The 24,467-nt window shown below is 36.7% G+C and overlaps 1 pseudogene; it reads right to left on the minus strand.

The window, feature by feature from the left end:
- Positions 1-14,002: 14,002 nt before the first annotated feature.
- On the minus strand, positions 14,003-15,659 carry LOC122903510 (annotated as a pseudogene).
- Positions 15,660-24,467: the final 8,808 nt, after the last annotated feature.

Below are 24,467 nucleotides of genomic sequence, written 5' to 3' on the forward strand. Positions count from 1 at the left end.
TGTGAAAGAGCTGTGATATCCATCAACAGATGAGTACATAAAGAAGAGGTGATGTACATATATACAATAGAATACTAAGCAACCATCAATGATGATGAATACTCGCCATTTATATCAACATGAATGGAACTGGAGGGTATTATGCTGAGCAAAATAAGTCAGTCAGAAAGACAATTATCATATGGTTTCACTCAAGTGGAATATAAGAAACAGTATACAAGATCATAGGGGAAAGGAGGGAAAACTGAATGGGAAGAAATCAGAGAGGGAAACAAACCATAGAGACTCTTAACTTAAGGAAGCAGAGGGTTGCTAGAGGAGAGGAGGTAGAGGGATGGGGTAATTGGGTGATGGGCATTAAGGAGGTCACTTGATGTGAGGAGCATTAGGTGTTATCGCAACTGATGAATTACTGGACTTTACATCTGAAAGTAATGATATACCGTATGTTGGCTAATTGAATTTAAATTAAAAAAATCAAGAGAGGGGCACCTGGGTGGCTCAGTGGGTTAAAGCCTCTGCCTTCGGCTCAGGTCATGATCCCAGGGTCCTGGGATCGAGCCCCAAGTCGGGCTCTCTGCTCCGCGGGGAGCCTTCTTCCTCCCCTCTCTCTCTCTGCCTGCCTCTCTGCCTACTTGTGACTTCTCTCTCTGTGTCAAATAAATAAAATTAAAAAAAAAAATCAAGATAGTGTTTTCTTTTGGGTAAGGTGGTAGAAAGAAGGATAGAGGGAATCTCTGGGGGCTGGCTATTTTCTTTATTTTTGTCTGTGCATTGGTTGTGTGGTCAGTTGCATGGTGCTATATCCATGTTATGAAAATTAATTGAGGTGTACACTTATATATGTACTCTTCTATACCTTAAATAAAAATCTAGTTTCAATAATTCTCCTCTGGGCTAACTTCTGTAAGTTGCTCAGACAGGAAGAATCTCTCCCTCTGTGCTCACAACACATTGTTCATTTGTCCTTTTGAATATTCATATAGGTATATTGAAATGTGCCTATTTACTCAGCAGATTCATAACCAAATCATTCATTTTTCGAGGAGGGCTCTGTGGAACACAAGGGCATGTGTCCCTAAATGATCATAGTAATCCATCTTACAACTTTGATTTCAGGGGAAAAAAAAAATTGTAAGTACTATTCTCTTAAGCTCTGCCCTAGGCTTGCTGAAGTGATTCTGGGGATAAGGATCACCAGCGAGGGACTTGGGTCTCTTTCTTCAAGAAGTTGAAACTTACCTGCGTGACATCTACATTCTTCAGATCTTTCTTTCTCTTTTTTGTTATTCCTAGAATCCTGCCACAATTCTTCTCCTTTCTTTCTTCATTCTTCACTGACTTTACCAAGTAATCAAGATGCGTGCTAGGGTGGGGTCAAAACAGGTTTATTTTTGGGGCGCCTGGGTGGCTCAGTGGGTTAAAGCCTCTGCTTTCGGCTCAGGTCATGGTCTCAGGGTCCTGGGATCAAGCCCCATATCGGGCTCTCTGCTCAGCAGGGAGCCTGCTTCCTCCTCTCTCTCTCTGCCTGCCTCTCTACCTACTTGTGATCTCTCTCTGTCAAATAAATAAATAAAATCTTTAAAAAAAAAAAACAGGTTTATTTTTGAAGAAAGATTCCTCCATGGATTTGTTCAACTTTTTTGATCTTCAACAATACTGGCTCCTTGATTTATTACTCAGAGTAGAAGTTTCTTCTCTTTAAATTCACAAGCAGATTATTTTGTACCTTTCTTATTTAAATAACTGTTATGAATTCTGCATATGATTCCAAGTTACTGTGCTACCTCTAGTATAATAAGAGCTTCCTCTGCTGGAAACTTGTCTACCAGTACTTGGTCCGACAGACCTTTACACAATTGGCAGCATTTTTGTGCTTCTTCAATGGTTTCTCTCTCTCTTCTGTAATAAGAGCTTATTATTCTTTTAAACCAAATTCCTTTTCTCCTCTTCTTTGCACAAAATTACCTATAAATTTCTTCAGTGTCTGGTCAAAAACAATGCTTACTATCTTCAAATTGTATATCAGCAGCCAAGTCTCAAGCCCCAGTTAGCAGGGCAGTACAAAGACTTTAAATTCATCCAGGCATGCCTAATATTGACATCTTTTTTCATCCAAGAAAAGCTCCTAATGTTTTAGAATTGGGTTTCCATGCCGGTTGGGTGAAAAATATTGTTTAATTTTAAATTTTGTAAATTTTAAAATTTACAAAAATATTGTTTAATTTTAAATTTTAAAAATATTGTTTAATTTTAAATTGGTTTTCTCTATTTAATAAGAAAAAAATTAAATAAATAAATTAAAAAGAACATTGCACATTGGAAGAACTAATATTGTTAAAATGTCCATATTACCCAAAGCAGTCTCTAGATTTAATGTGGTTAATTCTATCAATTCTATCAAAATACCAACTATATTTTTCACAGAACCATAGAAAATGATCACAAAACTTTTGTGGAACTACAAAAACAATCCTGAATAGACAAAGCAATCTTGAGGAAAAAAAAAAAAAAAAGCTGGAGGGATCACAATCCCAGATTTCAAGATATACTACAAAGCTGTAGTAATCAAAACAGTATAGCTCTGGCACAAAAAAAGACACATAGATCAATAGAACAGAATAGAGAGCCCAAAGTAAACCCATGTTTGGAACTAGAGGGTATGCACTAAGCAAAATAAGTTAATCAGAGAAAGACAGTTATCATATGATCTCACTGAAGTCAGAGAATCATAGGGGAAGGGAGGGAAAAATGAAACAAGATGAAACCAGAGAGGGAGACAAACTATAAGAGACTTATCTCAGAAAACAAACTGAGGGTTGGTGGAGTGGAGGAAGGGATGGGCTGGCTGGGTGATGGACTTTAGGTAGGGTATGTGTTGTAGAGAGCACTGTGAATTTTGTAAGACTGACAAATCACAGACTTATACCCCGGAATCAAATAATAATTATATGTTAATTTAAAAATAAAACAAAATAATAAAATAAAAAATAAACCCATGCTTTTACGGTCAATTAATCAATGACAAAGAAGGCAAGAACAAATGATGGGAAAAAGACAGTCTTTTCAACAAATGGTGCTGGGAAAACTGGACAGCTAAATGCAAAAGGATGAAACTGGACCACTGTCTTAAGGCACAAAAATAAATGCAAAATGGATTAAAGACCTTAATGCAAAACCTGGAACCATAAAATTCCTAGAAGAAGACATAAGGAGTAATCTGTTTGAAATAAAAACATTTTTCGGGCGCCTGGGTGGCTCAGTGGGTTAAGCCGCTGCCTTCGGCTCAGGTCATGATCTCGGGGTCCTGGGATCGAGTCCCGCATGGGGCTCTCTGCTCAGCAGGGAGCCTGCTTCCCTCTCTCTCTCTCTGCCTGCCTCTCTGCCTACTTGTGATCTCTCTGTCTCAAATAAATAAATAAAATCTTTAAAAAAAAAAAAAAGAAATAAAAACATTTTTCTAGATATGTCTCCTGAGGCAAAGGAAACAAAAACCAAACAAAACTACTAGGACTACACCAAAATAAAAATCTTTGCCTGGCAAAGAAAACCATAAGCAAAACAAAAAGACAACCTTTGGAATGGGAGAAGTGTTGACAAGGATGTGGAGAAAAAAGAACCCTCATGCATTGTTGGTGGGAATGGAAATTAGTGCAACCACTATGGAAAACAGTATGATGTTTCCTCAAATAGTTAAAAATAGAATTGCTATATAATCCAATAATTCCACTAGTGGGTACTTATTCAAAGAAAACAAAATGCTAATTCAAAAAGATATATGCAGTCTTATGTTTATTGCAACGTTAGTTAAAATAGCCCAGATATGAAAGCAACCCAAGTGTCCATTTGTTGATGAATGCATAAAGAAAATGTGAGATATGAATACACGCACACACACACACACACTGAAATATTACTCATCCATAAAAAAGAATGAAATCTTACCATTTGCCAAAACACGGCTGTATCTAAACGTACTGCTGAGTGAAATAAATCAGTAAGAGAAAGACAAATACCATATCATTTCACTCAAATGTAGAATTTAAGAAAAAAAAACAAGCAAATAAAGAAAAAAAGAAACAAACAAAATACCAGCTCTTAAATACAGAGAAAAAAAAAACTGGTGGTTACCAGAGGGGAGGTGGGTGGAGTAATGGGTAAAATAGACAAAAGAAATTAATAGTAAACTTTTTTCTTTAAAGATTTATTTATTTATTTGACAGAGAGAGCAAGAACACAAGCAGGGGGAGTGGGAAAGGGAGAAGCAGGCTCCCACTGAGCAGGAAGCCCGATGTGGGGCTCAATCCCAGGACCCTGGGATCCTGACCTGAGCCAAAGGCAGACGCTTAACAACTGAGCCACCCAGGTATCCCACTATCATACACTTATTTTGATGAGCACTGTAAAATGTACAGAATTATTGAATCATTATATGATACACCTGAAACTAAAATAATTCTATAAAATGAAACATAATTTGCATATTTTTAACAGTAAATTTCAATGTTCATAATTCGTCAGTACTCTTGGCTCATCTCTACAGTGATGATTTTAACTCTGTATAAACCCTCTTTCATTTTGAGGACAGATTTTTCAGAGTCAAAAATAAATCCAACACAGTTTCTAGTCTCTTCCAGTCTTCCCAGGAATGCAGCTGCCATCTATCCAACTAGTTAGTCAAGCCAGAAAATTACAAGTCATCTGTCATACCTTTTCCTTGAACCTCACACCTGTTCTGTCATTATTAGTGGAAGTTGCTGATTCACTCTTAAACAGCTTTTAAAAGCATTTAAATCCATACATAAAGCCACCTGTATGATGTCACTACCCCATTCTAGCCACTCAGCTCTCCTCAGTATGAATTCAATGGCCTCCCACTGGTCTGTCCACTGGTCTTTTATTCTAAGCAGTCTTTGAAGAAAAATTCTTTCACTATATAGAACTGATTACATCAGGCCATTTCTCCTAAAGACAAAAGCCAAAATCTTTATTAAGACTCACATGGGAACACACACACACACACACACACACACACACACACAGTCTGACATGTCTTATCCCTCTTCTCCTTTCACTTCAAGCACTCACTGAATGCAGCCCAGCCACACCTCTTCCTTCTTTTCCTAAAACAGGCCAAGCTCCCTCCCTTAATCATCAGTCAGATACCAACAAAAGCTTTGTTGATCACCTGGAGTGAATGATTATAGCAACTGCAACATTAATAATTTAACATTTCTATGTCTGATTATTCAATCATTGTTTGTCATTTCCTTGAACAAAAGCTAAATGCAGACAGAACCTTTCATGACTATCACAGGTACCTAACACAAGATATATGACACATAGTTCTAGCTCCATTAATAATTTGTTGAATGAATTAATGAATGATAAAATGATCTGGCAACCTTAAAAAAAAAACAATTTTAGTTTCTACTGAATCTTCTTAAAATTTCTAAAGCTTTAGTATCTTACTAAGGCATGTTGTTAAAAATCATTTCCTGGGGCACCTGGGTGGCTCAGTGAGTTGAGCCTCTGCCTTCGGCTCCGGTCATGGTCTCAGGGTTCTGGGAGCGAGCCCCATGTTGGGCTCTGCTCAGTGGAGAGCCTGCTTCCCCCCTCTCTCTCTGCCTGCCTCTCTGCCTATTTGTGAGCTCTCTCTGTCAAATAAATAAAATCTTAAAAAAAAAAATCATTTCCCTACTTTTTTTTTCCACTTTCAATAATTCTTACACCTCCTGGCCATCTCCCATTTCTTGTCTTTCCTGTACTCTCTCCCTAGAGAAATCTTGTGCTCCAGCCAAAGCAAATCTTACCACCCTCTCTTCTTCAGCTTTCCTTTTAGTCACTATTAGAATAAGAATGGGGCTCTTTGGTTAGGAGATACTCTTTACAGAAATAAGTGAGGTAAAGGGAAATAATAATGGCTAGCATCTGCAGAGGGCTTTGCAATATGTCAGGCACTGGTTTCAGCACTTTCTGTAGACTGGCTTATTTAAACTACAAAAATCCCAGTAGATAAGGGCTAAATCAACTCTCATTTTAATGAGAAAAATGTGAGGCACAAAGAAGTGAGTAATTTGTCAAGATCAGAAGGATGAGAATGGTTGGGACCCTGTCTGAACCTAGAAAGTCTGAGTCTACTGTCTATGATCGTCATCATTAATCAGTATGCTATTGTCTCCCTAAAGCAACAAAATAATTCTCAGTGGTGGTGAGACTGGAAAAAGTGGGGAAAATGCACGCACTGACATTTTTTTTGTGTGTTTGTCACGCACTCCTTCCTGCACCCAGTTTCTAGCACAAACCCTAGAAAATAGCCAATAAAAACATCAGTAGAATAAATTAGTGAATAAAAGAATTGATGAACGAAACAGTCCATTAGGGGGTAAGACTTAAGGTGCTGAAAAAACAGTGATCATTAGGCAGCATGCGTTAAAGAGAATAATATTTAGATAGATTGCAGGGAACAGCTTTGAAAAGACACTAGTAACTAGATACATCATAATTTACATGTGAAGTGTTGGGGCTTGGACTAGAGTATAATCATTAAGCTGGTCAGATAGATATCTTTCACAAAATTTTCAAATGTGAAGTTCTTTTTCACATCTCTGACTTTCATTTCCATATCTATAGAAGGACAGATAAAGCAAATAGTAGGAAAAGGGAGGCAATTTACATCTATGAATTGTTGAAATATCTCATAAAAACAGATTAAAATAATTACATAATTACTCTCCAAAAAAGGCCAGCTTCTGACTTTACAGAACTTATTTCCCATTTAATGTCCCATAAAAATTACATAGATCTCTTTCATTGTAGTTTTAGTGATAAGGAAAAAAGTTAAACTGTTTCGAAAAGGGCTTTTTTCTTTTTTCATCTCTATTATTGTCTCTTCCCTAAACCACATCAGATTTAGACTCAAGTTCATAAATGCTACTGTAGTAGACAGAATGACATCCTCCCCCGCCCCCTCCACTAAAGACGTCCATGTCCCAATTCTCAACACCTGTCAGTATGTTACCTTACCTGGCAAAAGGGACTTTGTTGATGTGATTAATTTAACGATCTTGTGTTGGGGAGACTACCTCTCTATCTGAGTGGATCCAATGTAATTACATGTGTCCTTAAAAGAAAGAGATGAGGGGTGCCTGGGTGGCTCAGTGGGTTAAAGCCTCTGCCTTCGGCTCAGGTCATGATCCCAGGGTCCTGGAATCAAGCCCCACATCGGGCTCTCTGCTCAGAGGCAGACTGCTTCCTCCTCTCTCTCTGCCTGCTTCTCTGCCTGCTTGTGATCTGTCAAATAAATAAATAAAATCTTAAAAAAAAAAAAGAAGGAGATGAGGTGTCAGAATCAGAGATAGTTTCGAAGACGGAAGAAAGGGCCACGAACCCTGGAATGCAGGAGGACTCCAGATGCCAGAAAAGACAAGGAAACAGATTTTTCTCTAGAGTTGCCAAAAAGAATGCAGCCCCCCCCTCCCGCCCGCCACCAAACACACACACCTTGAGTTTAGGACTTCTGACCTCCATATGATAAGATTGTGAATTAGTGTTGTTTTAAGCCACTATGTTTGTGATGTTTGCTACAACAGCAAAAGAAATTTAATACCCCTATGGTATGACCATAACTTTGTTTCATTTTAAGGTTGGCAAAGGAAAAAAGAACTAGTATTGATTCACCTAAAAGAGTCAATTATTTTGCTATTGCTGAGGACAGAGAATTAAAGCAATTCTTGGAATATTCTAAAGAAATCTAGTTTTGCTTTATTTTGTTTTCTGAGATGCTTTAAGTGGCTTCAATATATCTTAGTTTTTCAAAACTGAATTACCCCTGGAGGAGTAAGAGATTGATAATGGGAGAAGGACAAAGAGGCAATGTAAATGTAAATATACCTGTAGACATTGATTTAGGTATGTGCTTAATTCATGAAGTACCAAATATTTTATGCTGTTGTTTTATTAGAGCGAAAAAAAAAACAATAGCTCCTGAGAGTTAATGTTATAAATCCAAGCATGTAACTGATATACAAACTTCACTACCTAACAGGCATTCTGAAATTATATTGTTTAAATCAAACTTTTCTAGCAAATTAGGGGCAATATTTACATTTTCCCCTGTGTTAATTACTCCCTTTTATCCAGCCCTAAACTGTAATTCACATTTCAAATCGTATGCTTCCTACTAGAATAGTCTTCTATTAATTTACCCATAACCTAAAATTTAATTTCAGTTTCGTATCTAACTAATAGGTGCTTATCCTTTTCATTTTTTGTACATCTAATCTGATGTGGAGAACAAAGACAAAAGAAAAAAAAATTAAATTTCCTTGCATTCTATAGCCCATTGACAAGTCCATGAGACAGGGAGAGTGACCTTCCTCTAGGAACTCAACTGCCCTGATGTTAATAATTTGCTAAGGGCAGGGTGTCTGGAAGGCTCATTCAGCTAAGTGTCTGCCTTTGGCTCAGGCATGACCTTGGGGGCCTGAGGTCAGCCTGGAGTTGGGCTCCCTCCTCAGGTGGGGAGTCTGTTCTCCCTCTCCCTCTGCCCTTTACCCCGCTTCATGTTCTCTCTCTCTCTTTTAAATAAATCAATAAAATCTTTTCTTTTTTTTTTTTTAAGATTTTATTTATTTATTTGACAGACAGAGATCACAAGCAGGCAGAGAGGCAGGCAGAGAGGAGGCTCCCTGTGCAGGGTTGGATCCCGGGACCCTGGGATCATGACTTGAGCGGCTGAGAGGCTTTAACCCACTGAGCCACCCAGGTGCCCCTAAATAAATCAATAAAATCTTAAAAACAACAATAACAACAACTTTGCTAAGGGCAAAAGGTAACCTTAGCTTAACATTAGCCTGACCTCTAGGATCCTGAGGCTCCTTTAAGATACAAAAATTCCTTTGGAAACTTCCTTTATTTCTACCCCCCAAGTTATATGTTGGCAATCATCCTCCAAACATATGGACCACTGATATACATTTAAAGAGTCTCATGACTGAGATTTTACTAGACAGTAGTAAATGAAGTTTTCCCAACAACAGCTAGCCCTTTAAGGTCCTAGAAATCTTGCTTCCAAACTCTTTAGAGACTTACACTATCCCTAAAGCCCTCCCCTTGGAAGTATATAATCAGCTACTCCTCACAACGTCAGTGCAGCTTTTTCTGCCCACAGGTCTTGTCCACATACTTTAATAAAACCACCCTTTTGAAACCAAAGACATTTCAAGAATTCTTTCTTAACCATTTGCTCTGAACCCCAACATTTTCACATCAAAATCCAGCTTTCTACTGGTCAGAACGTTTCCAAGTCTGGTTAAATATATATTTAAATAATAGTGGAAAGGATTCATATCTTGGTATAATTTTATTTTACTTTATTATTTTATTTTTTGGTACATTTTTATATTCAAATACAGCAGACTGGTTTTTTTCCTTTAAAAAGACCTATATTCTTCATATATTATTACTGAATCTATGTAGATAAACCAGGAATAATTCCAAACTATCTTCTGACTATGTGTGTTAAATGTTGTGAGATTAGCAAATCCGAATCCTCAAATTTAAGAAAAAAAAAAACTTTTTATGTGCCAGACATTCCTCTTACCTCTGTTACAATTACCCGGGGAGAATTCTCATATTCCGAAGTTTTGCTTTCTTTGTAGCTGCAGAGTGCAAGCTGACAGGCAGTGATCTCACTAGATGATGCCAAGAGAATCTGTATTTCTGCCTAATTTCATGAAAGCAAAGTTCTGATGATTGTCCCAAGCCACAGGCTTACGCAAGACTTCTAGATTCTAGAATCTAAAAGGAGCAATTTAAAATGTTGTAAACAAATGAGGTTTTTCCTCAGTAATGTATTGGCCTGACACAATATTTTCAAAGAAAGCATCTCTGTGCCTGAATTATATTCTTCTTACATAAGGATGAACATTTGAACTCCAAGAAAACAAAATAATTGATACCTGTTCTTCCTTTAATGCCCTTGTTCTTGCCTTAATCATCACATTGCAGTTGAACTTCATCATATCAAACAGTTCACTAAGTGTTGCTACCATTGATCCTTGTAATTCATTCCACAGTCTTCTGCAATTTCACCTTGTCTCATTAAGTTCAGTTCCAGCCTCTTTCATGATCAGACTATAATTGGTTAGTCTTCCATTAACTTCATTATAGACAATTATTTAAGAAATTCTCTTAAAGAGTTGTCAAATGGAGAGGAATTCAACAGATTTTAGAGTTACTCTGCCTTTGGGTATACTCTAGGCAGATAACATTCCAGAAACAATGTGGACTCTCAAGTAGCCTCAGGCATGCATTATAATTTCTGTGGTTCCTATAGTCAGGAGGTCTGAGTGAGTCTGATTATTCACTCTCTCCATCTTTGGGAACTCACCCAATTAAAGTCAAACAAGGACCCAGTAAGTATTAAAACAGGCTCAGATTTCTTAGCAGTAAAGCTGGATTGAAGAACATAGCAGGGTATTTCTACCTTTATTTTGAGCCTTGAAATTTATTTTGAGCCTCAAGTCTCTGATCTGTTCGTCACATTATATAGGCAGACAGCTGGGCCTAAAAGAAGCCCTGCTTCTTCAGTTTATTTCATGGAATTTATAGCAGCAAGCATTTGCTGTGCTTGGACACAACTCACTCCAAAAGGACAAGAGGGAGTGGGTCCATGCTGCCTAAATTATAAAGCTTGGGTCCTAACCTGATGATTATGTGATTCAGGGAATGGTGCACTCTTAATTGGAATGCTCCCTTCTTCTACCATTACAGAGAACTCAGTGCTGTAGCAAGGTGGGAAGGGAGGGTGGGATGGAGTATTGCTTCCTTGGAAATGGAGTGTAAGTGCCTTCAGAGAAATATGAACATGTAACAATAGCTTCCTGAACCCAGGAAAAACACTGTCATGTGCTGGGAATATGACACAGTGATTCCAAGTATTGCTGTGGAGCTCTTTAGAACTTGGACTCAGCAGACATGACTTTCAATCTCAAACTACCACCTTACAATTAGAGCATTGCTCAAATATCTTAAGTGTCTAAATCTCAGTTTCTCCATCTGGAAAAGGGCAGGGATATCACTACTTACTTCACAGGATTGATGTGGCTATTAGGTGAGAAATTACACTTGATAAAATAAAACACTATTTTAAAAAACCTGTAGAAAGTCCCCACCAAAATGATAGCATAATAGTAATAGTAGTAATTATTTTATTATATATCTTTACTATCATTCTCAAATGGATATGCTCTTTGTTTTGAAGTGAAATTATTTATATATTCATATATAGATCTATGATACCTATCAACGTCAGCAAACACAGCCCATAGGCCAAATTCATCTGCAAATCTTTTTTTTTTTCCTTATAAACAAATCTGTATTGGAACATAGCCATTATTACTCCTTTAGATGTTGTTTATGGCTGCTTTTGAGCAACAATGGGCAGAGTTGGTTAGCTGGGACAGACACCAGACACAATTTGGCTCACAAAACCCAAGGTACTTACATTTGGGCCCTATAGAAAAAAAATTGCGCAATTACTCCTACCTCTGTGTTAGAATACGTGAAACATTAAAATGGGCCCAAGCAGGATGGTAAGAAGCTCTTATGGCAATTCAAAATTAGATGGAGTACTGACACACTTTGAAAGAGGTATTGGTTAAAAATGTTAAATTGCCTATTATTTGTTGTCATGGAAGAGTCAAACTTTGGAAAATTTGCTGGGATGACTTTGAAATAATGCTGTGTTTGACCCCTTCAAGCAGATATAAATAGGCATGTTTTTGTTTTATATTATTGTTTCTTAATAAAACATTTTTAAGCAAATTGGTTTTACATCTTTACTAATTTTCTTTCCTCACTCCAGATTGTCATTCTTTTTCTAATAGCTTAAGATAAATACTAATTCCTTTATTTTTCATCTTTCTTCATGAATAATGGAGTATTGTGAAGGTCAAATTTTTTTTAATCCTGCTTTTTCTCAATCCCCTAGGCTTTGTTATAATGTTATAATTCCTTTTCATTGTTATTTAGTTTATAATTTTATTTTTGTTCCCTTTCATTCAAGAGTTGGGTGTGCTTCTTAATTCCTAAATAATCATGAAACATTTAAAATTTATTTCTAGTTTTATTTTGAGAATGTGATCTACAAACGCATTACTTTTTAGATTTAAGAAATTCATTTTAGTCAAGTGTGTGATTAATTTTTATAAATGTTCTATAGGTATACACTAAAGATTATTCTGTATTTGGTGAATTTAAGTTCTTCCCTCCTCCAAATACAGCCATAGTTATATAATCAAATATATTTATTTTATTAGTCATATGTTCTATGTCTTCATCTGTTTTTTGTCTATTATCTCAATCCAGTTCTAAAATGGTTATATTGAAATATATTGCACTGAAAGGAAAGAAAAGCACAGTATGACCTCATTCTTGCATATGTAAAATTTTCCTTAGATGTGTTGTGAACTTTTTTATTTCCAAGTGTTATTGCCATCCTGACTTCCATCACTGTCTTGTTATTTTCAGCAGATCAGGGTTTCTATCACTTCAAATCTTCCTATTTTTAAAGCCAATATATGAAAGAGCTGTCGTGTGCTGATTGGCCTTGTAAATATCTGGCAAATTCCTTAGATCCAAGAACATTTCTCTTGCATGGATGTTTTTCAGTACAGCAACTAAAAAACACAAAACAACAGGCCTTTGACTGGAGGTCAAAGGGACTAGCCTTATGCTCCTGCTTAATCTGAGTCTTGCCTAAAATGGTGTATTTTCATTTCCAAGATATTAGTCTACCGCAGGACACTAGGTGGAGCTAAAATCTCACTTAATGCTTCTCATAATGCACACTGATCTGATTTCTCCCAAATCAACTCTGATTCAGGTTGTTTTCTACTGTGCCATTTTCACGATCCTCATATACAGACTTCAGTGAAGAGTGGCATTTTTGTCTTCACAATAGAAGTGGAATACTTCTTAAAAATAATTGGCAGAGAAAGGAATGCAAGGCATTTCAATGTGTTGCCTACATTAGTCTGCTCTATGTAAACTAAAAGATTAAAAAAAAGACTATATAACTGCAGAGAAAACAGTGTTTAAAGGAAATGCAAAGGAAGGAAAATTTTCATAAGTCATGGAAATCACTAACCCAATACCTTGTTTCTTAATGTTTTTCAGAAAATAGAATGTAAACCAGAATAATTGCTTTGTTTCGACTGGCTGTAAAACCAGGCAAAAGAAATCTGATACTTCAAAATCTATAGCACAAAATCAAATAAGGAAGAAGCAAAACCTTTAAAATTAAAGTATAATCCAATAAAAGTAATATAATCCAATTAAAGTAATAATCCAATTGTTTCCAAGGGAAGCAGTAAGGAGCTATAATTGCTAGTTGTGAAAGATACACTATTAGATCTTACTATTGTAATATAGTAACCTATATCTTTTGAATGGAAGTTTTTGTAAGTTTAGAGGCCCAGTTTACAATGATTTTTAAAAGTGCAGCCTAATAAAAGTATTGGTAGGCAAAATTAGGAAATAACTGAACACATACTTCTGGTATAATTAAGGGTCAAAGACTTAAAGACAAATGTCTCATTCATCTAGAATAGTCACTCCAGAACTATGGACCTGTATCCATTGGGGTGAGATTAAAATCTCAGGTATACTGCTGCTCACTTACGTCTATCTACAGCAATTGGTAAAGCTGAGTATTCGTATTGGAAATCTTAGAATTATCATTGTATAATATTAAATTTTGCAAAGTTACCTGCAATCCACTTATCCCTCCCATTATTGCTCCTTCCAGGAATCTTGACACTCTCCTTTGGTGTTTGTTCTCAGGAGTATTTTTGACATAATTATTTCTCAAGAAAAGGAAATTTTGCTTTGAGTATTAAGACGCATACATGGTCCTGCCATATTTATGGAATGGCTTTTGAAGTACTTGATTTTTAGATTGAAGATATCCACATTGGTTTGGGGGAAATTGTTACCTTCAGAAATCTTTTTGTAAATCATTCTTCTTGAGAACTTCCCCTTTTCAGGACTTGTCTAGGTTCTCAAGAAACCCTTTGAAAACTTCCACATAGGAAGCTAGAAAGTTCTTATAATCTCTGATTCTATGTTTAATATCAGATTCAGCTTCATTCTCCTCTTTTTCTTCTGCGTTAGTGGAAATGTTACCCAATTCATGGCAGATGGAGATTTGTTTAGAACAGTAAATGGATCAAACTGATCCTCTTTCTGTAAATCAATAGGCACAGAAATGCAGCCTGTTTTAGTATGAATATTAAGAAAGCTCTTCAGTAAAAGATTGATTCCTTCTCTAACATGGACATCCAGCCAGCTGTAGAAAAGTGTCCGAGCGTGGTCTCCCACTCAAGCCTGGGTCCACGTTTGTCATTTTTTTATGTTATTCTGACATCTGCTGGCTACCATCTTGAAATGCTCCCAGCGCCGACGTGAACTGTGATGCTTTTGGAAGATCTGTTGAAGTTCTTCATAAATTGGCTCAAGGGCAAGTTCTCAAATCTTATACCAGCTTTATTTTCAAGAATATATTGATCAACCAAAGCATATTTTTTTGACGTATTTTAAAATTATGTTTATAGATAATTCTGACCGAAGGTGAATTCTTTCACTTAGAAGAACTTAGTTCTTAACATTTTCACCACCCTTTGCAAGACTCACAGTCAAGTATCCCAGAATGTACTGTGGAAGACCGTTTTCTGATTTATCACGGACCCAACAATGAACACCCCTCCTTCCATCCAGATCATACCTGGAGACGATGCTGAAGTCCAGAAAAGCCCTCCTTCAATGTCCAGTCCATGATGCATATGGCCATCATCCTGAGGGGCGGAGACTCAGAACCTATGTCTACACAACGCGGACATCTAACACACTGCCATAGCCTATGATCCCAATGTCAAATAGTTCTTTCTCCTGAGCCGGGGAAGCTCTGGGCTTCACTGTTTCATGCTGTTCAGGTCTGTGGGAATACATCGCGCACTTCCTGCATCTCCTTTTCCACATCACTTTGGGAGTCAAAGGATTCGTAGCAAATGTGGTTGCCATTTTCTAGTATGAATGAAAACTCATCGTGTGAAAGCAATTTTTTTTTTTTTTTTATCACTCCGCAATACTTCCGCCGGCACAGGTAACGCAGCTGAAGCAGCTGGGCAGCTCGGGCAGTCTAACGTCTCGGCCTGCGGCTGCGTGGAGCGCGGGTCTCAGCGCTGCCAAATCACGGCCGGCGGAATTGGCGGGAACTCACAGTGCCGAGCCTGCGCCACAGCGTCGCAGGCCAGCGCCTTCCGCAGGGGCCGCTGGCAATGGTAGCTCCCGCTTGCGGGTTGATCTGGAGGCCCCATAGGCTTCCGCGTTGTTGGCCCTCCTCTGTGGGGTTCACTGCTCAGCTGGACGCAAGGAGGCTGCGCCCTTTCCAGAAAGAGGAGCTTCTGTGGAAAGGTGAGCTTGTGAACAGGCTGAGAATGAACACGCAGAGGAAGAGACACGAAGCATCAGGGCAGGAGAACGGGTGGGGACATGGGGAGAGGTTCCAGGCTCTCTCCAGGCGCGCGTCTGTGCCCGGGTCTCCATGTATTCACCAACCTGGAAGCTCCCAGAGCGATTTTTAATTCGCGGCACATGGTACGCTGCAAAAAAAAAAAAAAAAAAATGTACATCCCTGAGGAAAGGGAGGTTGGAAAGGGGGGAAGTAGCAAGCCTGTTTGCCTGCCCTGCTTAGGTGTAACTGCTGCCGGGAGTCTGAACTCCACAGAGTATGAGTGAACTTTAGATGGAGTTCAAAACTTGCTTAGTAGTCTGCAAATCTTAAGGGTCAAAATGGTTCAGAAACTTGCCAGAATAACACGTTTTCTCTCTGAGTAAAACTTCACTTGATTCTTTCAGAACTAGTCATCTAAATTTTAAAATAGAAAAAGAAAGCAGTCAGTCCTTTGGTACTTGACTCCCCACCCCTTCATTGCCTGTTTAGCACAATGCAAAATGTTAGTATTACCTTTTTTTTTTAAAGAGCATCTGGTTTAAGAATATTTTTCCCTATCCGAAGATCATTAGTATATTCTTCTATATCTTCTTCTTCTTTTTTTTTTTTAAGACTTTATTTATTTATTTATTTATTTGACAGGGATTACAAGTAGGCAGACAGGCAGGCAGAGAGAGAGAGATTGAGGAGGAAGCAGGCTCCCTGCAGAGCAGGGAGCCCGATGTGGGGCCTGATCCCAGGACCCTGAGATCATGACCTGAGCCAAAGGCAGAGGCTTAACCCACTGAGCCACCCAGGTGCCCCTATATCTTCTTTTTTTTTTAAAGTTAAAGTTTATTTTGTCTTTATCAAACTGGAATGCACTTTTTTTTTTTTTTAAAGTCTAGTGAAGAAAAGAACTTGCTGGAGAAGAAGACCATGCAAGGTCTTAGGAACCCCAGGAAGATAGAATGTATTAAAATATTTACCATGATTTTCAGGAAGAGAGAGATGTTGTTAAATTAAAAAAGAAAAAGAGGGGCGCCTGGGTGGCTCAGTGGGTTAAAGCCTCTGCTTTCGGCTCAGGTCATGATCTCTGGGTCCTGGGATCCAGCCCCGCATTGGGCTCTCTGCTCAGCGAGGAGCCTGCTTCCCTCTCTCTCTCTGCCTGCCTCTCTGCCTACTTGTGATCTCTCTCTGTCAAATAAATAAATAAAATCTTTAAAAAAATAAAAAAGAAAAAGGAAGGAAACAATAATAAAGGGTAAGGTAGTGAACAGACCATCCCCCCCAAAAGAAGAAGAAGAACGAATGAATGGATTTAAAATCATCAAAAGAAATTGGATCTGTCAAGTGCAGAGCATGTAAGAAAAATGAAAAACAAAAGTTATTATAAGTAAAGAAATACAATGAAACTTGGAAAAAAATATTTGTATCAATCAGCTCTGGCTGTCAAAACAGAATACCATAGCCTGGGTGCCTTAAACGACATTTCTCACATTTCTGGAGGTTGGTAAGTCTGAGATCAAGATTCAGTTTTTTTGGTAAGGGTTCTCTTCCTGGCTTGAAGAAGGCTGATTTTCACTGCATTCTCACATGGGAGAGGAAGAATGATTTCTGGTGCTTCTCATAAGCACTCTAATCCCATCATGAGGGTTCTACCTTCATGATCTCATTGAAATCTATTGATCTCCCCAAGGCTCTACCTCCATTTGCCATCACATTGGGCATTGGGGCTTCAACATATGAATTCTAGACGGACATAATTCAGTCCATACCATTTCCCTCCAGGCTATACAACATGCATGTCCTCCTCTTATTTACAAAATACATGCATGTCATACCAGTGGCCCTAAAGTCTTAATTCTTTCCAGCAACAATTCTAAAGTTGAAGTCCAAAGTCTTATATAAATACCAAAATCAGACTTGAGTGGGACTCAAGGTATGATTCAACTGAAGCAAAACTTCCTTCCAGCTGTGAAGCTGTATGAAGTTATATTTAAGGGCAGAGATCAAGCACATTAACAATGGGATGAGGGGAATAAGAATAGTGATCATGAAAGATAGGCAAAAATATGAGAAGAAAGAGGACAGGCAGTGATAGTGTGCTTTTTAATTTACAAGTGTAATTAACAATTCTTTCAAACTGAGCTTCAGTAGAAAAACAAAACAGTAAAATGGAAAGAAAGAAAAAAATACCCTCAATATTTGATGTTTACTGGGGCACGTGGGTGGCTCAGTGTTTGGTTAAAGCCTCTACCTTCAGCTCAGGTCATGATCCCACGGTTCTGGGATGGAGCCCCACATCAGGCTCTCTGCTCAGAGGGGAACCTGCTTCCTCCTCTCTCTCTCTCTGCCTGCCTCTCTGCTTACTTGTGATCTCTCTCTGGCAAATAAATAAATAAAATCTTTAAAAAATTTTTTGATGTTTATTATTTGGAGTTCTGAATGTTTTATTTAAAACTTTATTTAAAAAATGAGCATATTAAACATCCTTTTTTTTAATGAACATATTAAACATCGTAATTTATTGGGCCTCCTAGGGAGAAGGAAGCCCCCCCCATATATTTCTTTTTTTTTTTTTTTTAAAGATTTTTTAATTTATTGTCAGAGAGACAGCACAAGCAGGCAGAGTCGCAGGCAGAGGCAGAGAGGGAAAGCAGGCTCCCTGCTGGACAAGGAGCCTGATGCGGGACTCGATTCCAGCACCCTGGGATCATGACCTGAGCAGAAGGCAGCAGTTTAACCGACTGAGCCACCCAGGTGTCCCTGCCCCCCATATATTTCTAAATGTGAAAATCTTTTTCATTACTTATCCATGTACTATTTATCATTAATATTGTTTCTTACTGTAGTACAATGCATTGATATAGTGATTTTTATTTATCTTGCTTGTTCTTTTAAGTGTGTTTTCCAGTTGAAAGAATATTTCTCAGCCTTACCCCTTTGTATTGTTTCTCCCAACACTTCCCCAGTGTCTTTCTCATGCATTCCTATTAGAGAGAAACTAAATCCTCTCACTAAATCTGTCATTTGACATCTATTTCTGAACTTCCTTTTTGTGTTTTCACTCTTTGTCTTACTAGCTTTCCTATGTTTGCTGTGCATTTTTTAAAGATAAAAAATAGTCCTTTCTTTGTGTTCTTTTTTCAACCTAAAAAAAAAAAAGATCTATTAAATTTTTAATTTCAATAATTACATTCTTAATTCCTGATATTTGGAACTAGTTGTTTTTCATATTATCCTGCTCTTTGTTTCATGGCTACCTTTTTCTTAAGTCTTTGATCTGCAACATACTTATTTTAGATATACTATTCTGTACTCTATCTGAAGTGACAATCTTATGAATTTTGGTTTTTTGATCTGTTGCTCTTACCATTTTTTTCCTCCTTGGTTTTGGAATTTTGGTTTGTAGGCCCAGCTATGGTGGCATTTTTCTCCCCTTCCTTCCCTCTCTGTGCTCCTGTCGTCTAGTTTTGAGTGTCTCGATTTGGTCTTTATAATCCTGTGTATACAACCAGATCTTATATTGTCCACTTAGCATTTAACATCTGGGGTTAGTAGGGAAACCTCAGGTTAAGTCATGGCCTAGCAAATGGCTTGGTACCTGTCCTTAATGGGCCGATTTTTCTGTTTTGTTTTGTTTTCCCCCTCATATTTTTAGGTATGCATCTTTATGTAAGTCATTTGCTTGGGAAAAGATTTTTCTTTGCTCCTGATTCATAGGCCTGGATCCAAACTGAACCCAGATTCAGTGTCTACCTCAATGAGGCATTTTTAATCTCTGCTTCCCCTATCTATTGTGCCAGTTGCTGGAGGCAAAGCCCAAAAATCTGAAATCTCAACACTGCTTTCTGTTTTTCACATCTGATTTATCGTTACTGGTTCTATGGATATTTATCTTATATTCAAGGATTACTTTACTTTAAAAAATTTTCCTTTTCCAGACTTTCTCTGTAATTCATATTTGCTTAATGTACAAAGTTGTCCCAGTGAACTGTGTCTGGTGTCTCAGTCTTATTTTTCATTAAAACAAAACAAAACAAAATAACATCTTAAAATAAGACTTAGAGATTATTTTCATCATTTGAAAGAAATTCTTTTCTCAAAGTCTTAAAATGTATAACTATATTTTAGTCTCCATTCTAAAATCTTTCATGAGAATGATATTTCAAAAATTATTTTCCTGAATTTGTACAAATTATTGTTAATATGCTAGTTGTTAGTCAAGATTTTTATAGTTTAAAATGACATAACTTTCAGAAGAGTTAAGTCACTTTTTTGTCTTTTGATGACATACTAGCAAAAACATAATTGCAAGTGATATTGCTTATGAAGAGAGACTTATTTTTAGTAGCTTAAACTTATTTTCATGAGTTTATTTTATAAAAATAAAACTTGAGGGTTGAATGTGTCTGAGTCATTAATTTGGGCTAATCTTTTCACTAGAAAGTACAATGTCACCAATTTTTGTCAAAATATAAAATTTTGAAAGTGCATTAAAAATAATGTAGTACTTATAATTTTGCATGAATGTTTTGGTCACAGATAAATCTACCTACTAGTAGTGTGAGTTTTTATAACAATGCTCTAAAAATATTTATTTCTATGAATCATCTTTTTCAGATATTTGTCATAAAGGTATTTATTTATTCATTCATGTCTAACATGTTTAGAGAATAGGAAGTACATATTTTTAACAAAGAAATTTGCCAACTTTATCTTCATAAAGGTAATACTGTTGGAATTAAAGATAGTGAAAAGGTATTGTTTACTCCCTAAAAGGCACAATCAAAATAAATTCTTTTATTAGACTAAATTGCATTTGGACGATTTTAGGCCTCTTTCAATCTTTAGCAATTAGCTATCTCTGATTTCATGTCTTTTAATTTTCATCACTTAATAAATTTGACAAGCAATAAGTAACAAATAATATAATTACAAATCTTCTAAGCCATTTATAGCAGTCTTTAGCTTAGTGTTTTAATATGCAATTATACTTGAAGAATAATCTAGTCATAAACTAGATACATAGAAACAAAACTGACCAATTTCACATGAATTATATATAAAAAGAACACAGGATCAGACTCAGAGACTTGACTTTGTATTCTGTCTTCACCACTTAATGCCTCTGTGACCTTAGGAAATTTTAAGTCTCAGTTTCATCATCTGTGAAATGCTGGAAATAGCACATAACTCCTAGGTTTGTTGGAGGATAAAATGAGATAATGTAAATTCATTGACCCAATGCTTATCTCAAATCAAGGACTCTCTCAGGGATGGTTATATCAGATATGAGAGTTCTAGATTATCTATTTGATTTCTTGGAACCGGAGTACCTAAGCAAATTGTCTTTGTATGTACTTTAATCAGTATCCCCACCACTTTTTTGGACTACTTACTGTAAGACTTGTATTGTTCTAGTTAGGAAGTACAAATATAAGCTTGAGTTCTATGCTGTGAGGAAGAACATTTATAATTAGAAAAATTTCCTAATTTTTAGTAGAGATCAGATAGGATTTAGTCATGGGAATAAGAACCAAGAACTATAAGATAATCAGACATTAAGAAAGCTATTATCTCTTTTTCTTGCTCTCCGTCTCTCTTTCTGGTTTAATATTTTTTTCTCATCTCTACTTCTCCTTGTGGGTTAGCTTCTTTCTTCCTTCTCTTGGCATACCAAATTCCTTTGATCCAGTTGCTCATGTCAGCCCAGTGACAGCCACATTAGACTCTTTCAGTGCAGAGACTGCGCCTCTAATCTCTCTGGGTAACAGCTCTGCAGTCCTTGGAGACAAATTCCCATTGACCCAGTTTTGACTGACTGTCCACCTACTTCAGTTGGCTGTGGCAGGTGACAGGGTCATGGAGTTGGCTGCTTGTTCAAAAGAAACAGAGAGCATCCAAGGATCTCAGGTTGTGTCTGTACAGGGAGGAATGAGTTAGTTTCTAACTACTAATAAATATTCCAAAGAAGGGGAAATGTATTATTCAGAGAAAGGGATTTTTAAAAAAAAAAAAAAGCTAGAGCATAGGCTGATTGAAATAAGATCAACCATGCTGTATCTGACTTCATCTAAATTTTCCTACATCAAAATATCTTATTATATGCAGTGACGAAAGAGAAATATTTTTGAGTGTTGAATAAGCTATTACATGAATCTAGGAATTCCTTGGCAGAGTTTTGGTGTCTTGATGAAATGTTATAATTGTTCAAAACCTTCTTTAGACACCTTTATAAATGTTATTTTTTTGTGAACTCTTTTGCTTCAGTCATCTTGCTGAATGAACAAAGACACAAAACATTTGACTTCACTCTACTCCAGTGATACAAATTGTTCCTAGAGCCACAGCCAAATAGAAACTATTGGTTTGAAAGATGAACAGGTGAGAGTCTGTGCTTATGTATTTTTTAAGTATATATATATATACATATATATATACATATATATGTATTTTTAAGTATATATATATATGTTTATATGAAAGATGAACAGGTGAGAGTCTGTGCTTATGTATTTTTTAAGTATATATATATATATGTACTTTTTAAGTACATATATATATGTTTATACAACAATATTTGAGGAAGGATTTATGGTAGCTCATTCAATATTGCATTAGAAAATGTTACTTTATAAGGAAAGTATTTCAAACAGCATGTTCTACTAAAAGTGGATAAAGGACATCACTTTACATTACACATACCAAAAAATCAATAGTATTATGTGGAATTTAGATCTAGGAAAAAAGAAGTGACATTCAAGGACAAAGGATAAGTCAGGCGGGTGTAGAAACATAATTTGGATTCTTGACACCAACTAATTCTGTGGTGAGGATGGTGAAACTTAAAACATGGCAGCCAGTTCAATTAAAAGAAAAAACATTTAAGACTGTGTGCCAATCAGGAGAATTAATATATGATTTACATGCTGAAAATCACTTTTTTTTAAAACAAAATTGCCTGTAGCAAAGTTTCAGATCAGCTAATACTGAATGTCTACCATATATTAGATTCTATATTAAGTTATGAGGGAAAAGAATTATTAAAATTTATAATGCCTTCCTCTTAAGGATTTTAAATATTAGTTGAAGAAGACATAAATACACATAATTATTAGTTCACTGTTACTTTCAAAATGATAGGAGTATGTATACAGTGCCAAAAAAATATGAAGAAAGTTATGTTGAAACTAACAGTGTGTACACAGTTTGATTGACTAATCCTATAGGTCCCAGGCTTATGAAGACTGGAGAGTCACCGTAAAACCTGATGTTGCATTGTTGAGGTGTAAAGAATTGATAATGGATTTATTTTCTTTGGAAGATCAAAACTAAGGCCAAATGCTTGAGGTGTTAAATAAAAAATCAGTCAGTGGATAAAGGGGTTTTGTTTTGTTTTATATAGTAGGGCCTTCCCATACATCTGAAATTAACCTTGGTAGACAATTACCTACTTTATACTTTGTGCATGGAAAGGGTTCCCTTTCAACATGACTTGATTTGGGATTCCTGTTTGTGACAGATCTCAGACAAGTTTTCTGACTTTATTTTTGTTTGTTTTTATTTATTTATTTGGTGGAGAGAGACACAGCAAGTGAGGGGACATAGCAGGGGGAGTGGGAGAGGGAGGAGGCTTCCCGCCAAGCAGGAAGCCCCATGCGGGGCTCGATCCCATGATCCTGAGATCATGACCTGAGCCTAAGGCCAACGTTTAACAACTGAGCCACCCAGGCACCCCCATTTCTGGCTTTCTTGTACCTGTTTTTCATTGCATAGTTCCAGTTTATTCTTGCCTATGACGTTGTATGGTTTTCTTCTAATGACGTTATGCTCTAGATGCATTTGAAAGCTATCCCTCATTTGTGGCTCAGGTTGGCATCCATGATTCCCTTTATTTTGTCCTGATGACCTAATCTCTCCCTAAACTTTTTCCAGTAGTTTCATGTCTGTCTGTCTACATTATTATGTATAAATAGTGATATACAATTTTTCATGCCCTGATTTCCTGGCCCAGATTTTGTCCCTTTCTCCTTGAAGCTTCATATAAAAATCTTGGGATTGTATTAGGGATATCTAATAGTTCTCCTGTATTGCTCAAAATCTGATTTTTATTTGGTTATTACAGCAAGGTTTTACAGACTTTAAGCAAAAGCTGTATTTATTTTTATTCTCGCTGTATCTACAGATCCCATCAAACCCAACCCCCTTCTCTTAGTTCCAGTGTGAAGCATGTTGGGGTAAGTCTGTGATTAGAAGCTTAACTTAGATATGTTCAGAAAATACCTCTAACAGTAGTGCAAGTGAATGTTTTGGGAGATGACGGGAGCCATAGGGTAGGTTCCTTAGTACCAGTCTCTTTTCACTGCTATGGCTTGTCTGTGCTTAGATATTTGATTTTAACAAATGCCATTAAAAATACAAGTATTATTTGCTAAGAATTATTTGACAACCTCAATTATGATTACATACATTGGTAATACTTTATTGACATTTCCATGGAGAGCGCATGTAGAACACAGGACACAATATGGACAGATGGGAGGCAGTGTTAGAGGGAAGTGAATGGAAGGATTTTTATGATACCACATATGCTAATTACTGAGACTGGGCAATTAGGAGATCTCTATGCTAATCTTAGATTAGCTGCTGACCATAACTGGTAAACCATTGAATCCATGTCTCCTAAATTTTCTTCTGAATGAAAGAAATTAGGTTTGATACTTTAGAGCCTTTGCTCACCCTGTGCAAATTTTGGACTGGGTGTTAGAGCTTCCTTCTTTGCTTTAGGTTATTTTTTGCTAAAAATAAAAATATTTTTTGTTACTTTAAACATTCCACTAAAATGGTAGCAATTTATAAATTATAAAATGGAAAAAGTAAAATATAGAACATCAAAAATATTGTAAACACTTTTGAGGTGTGGGGGTTACCTACCCGCATTTAAGTATCCTTTTTCATACTGGAT

The sequence above is a fragment of the Neovison vison genome, chromosome 3 (assembly GCF_020171115.1).
Source record: "Neovison vison isolate M4711 chromosome 3, ASM_NN_V1, whole genome shotgun sequence".
NCBI classification, from domain to species: Eukaryota; Metazoa; Chordata; class Mammalia; order Carnivora; family Mustelidae; genus Neogale; species Neogale vison.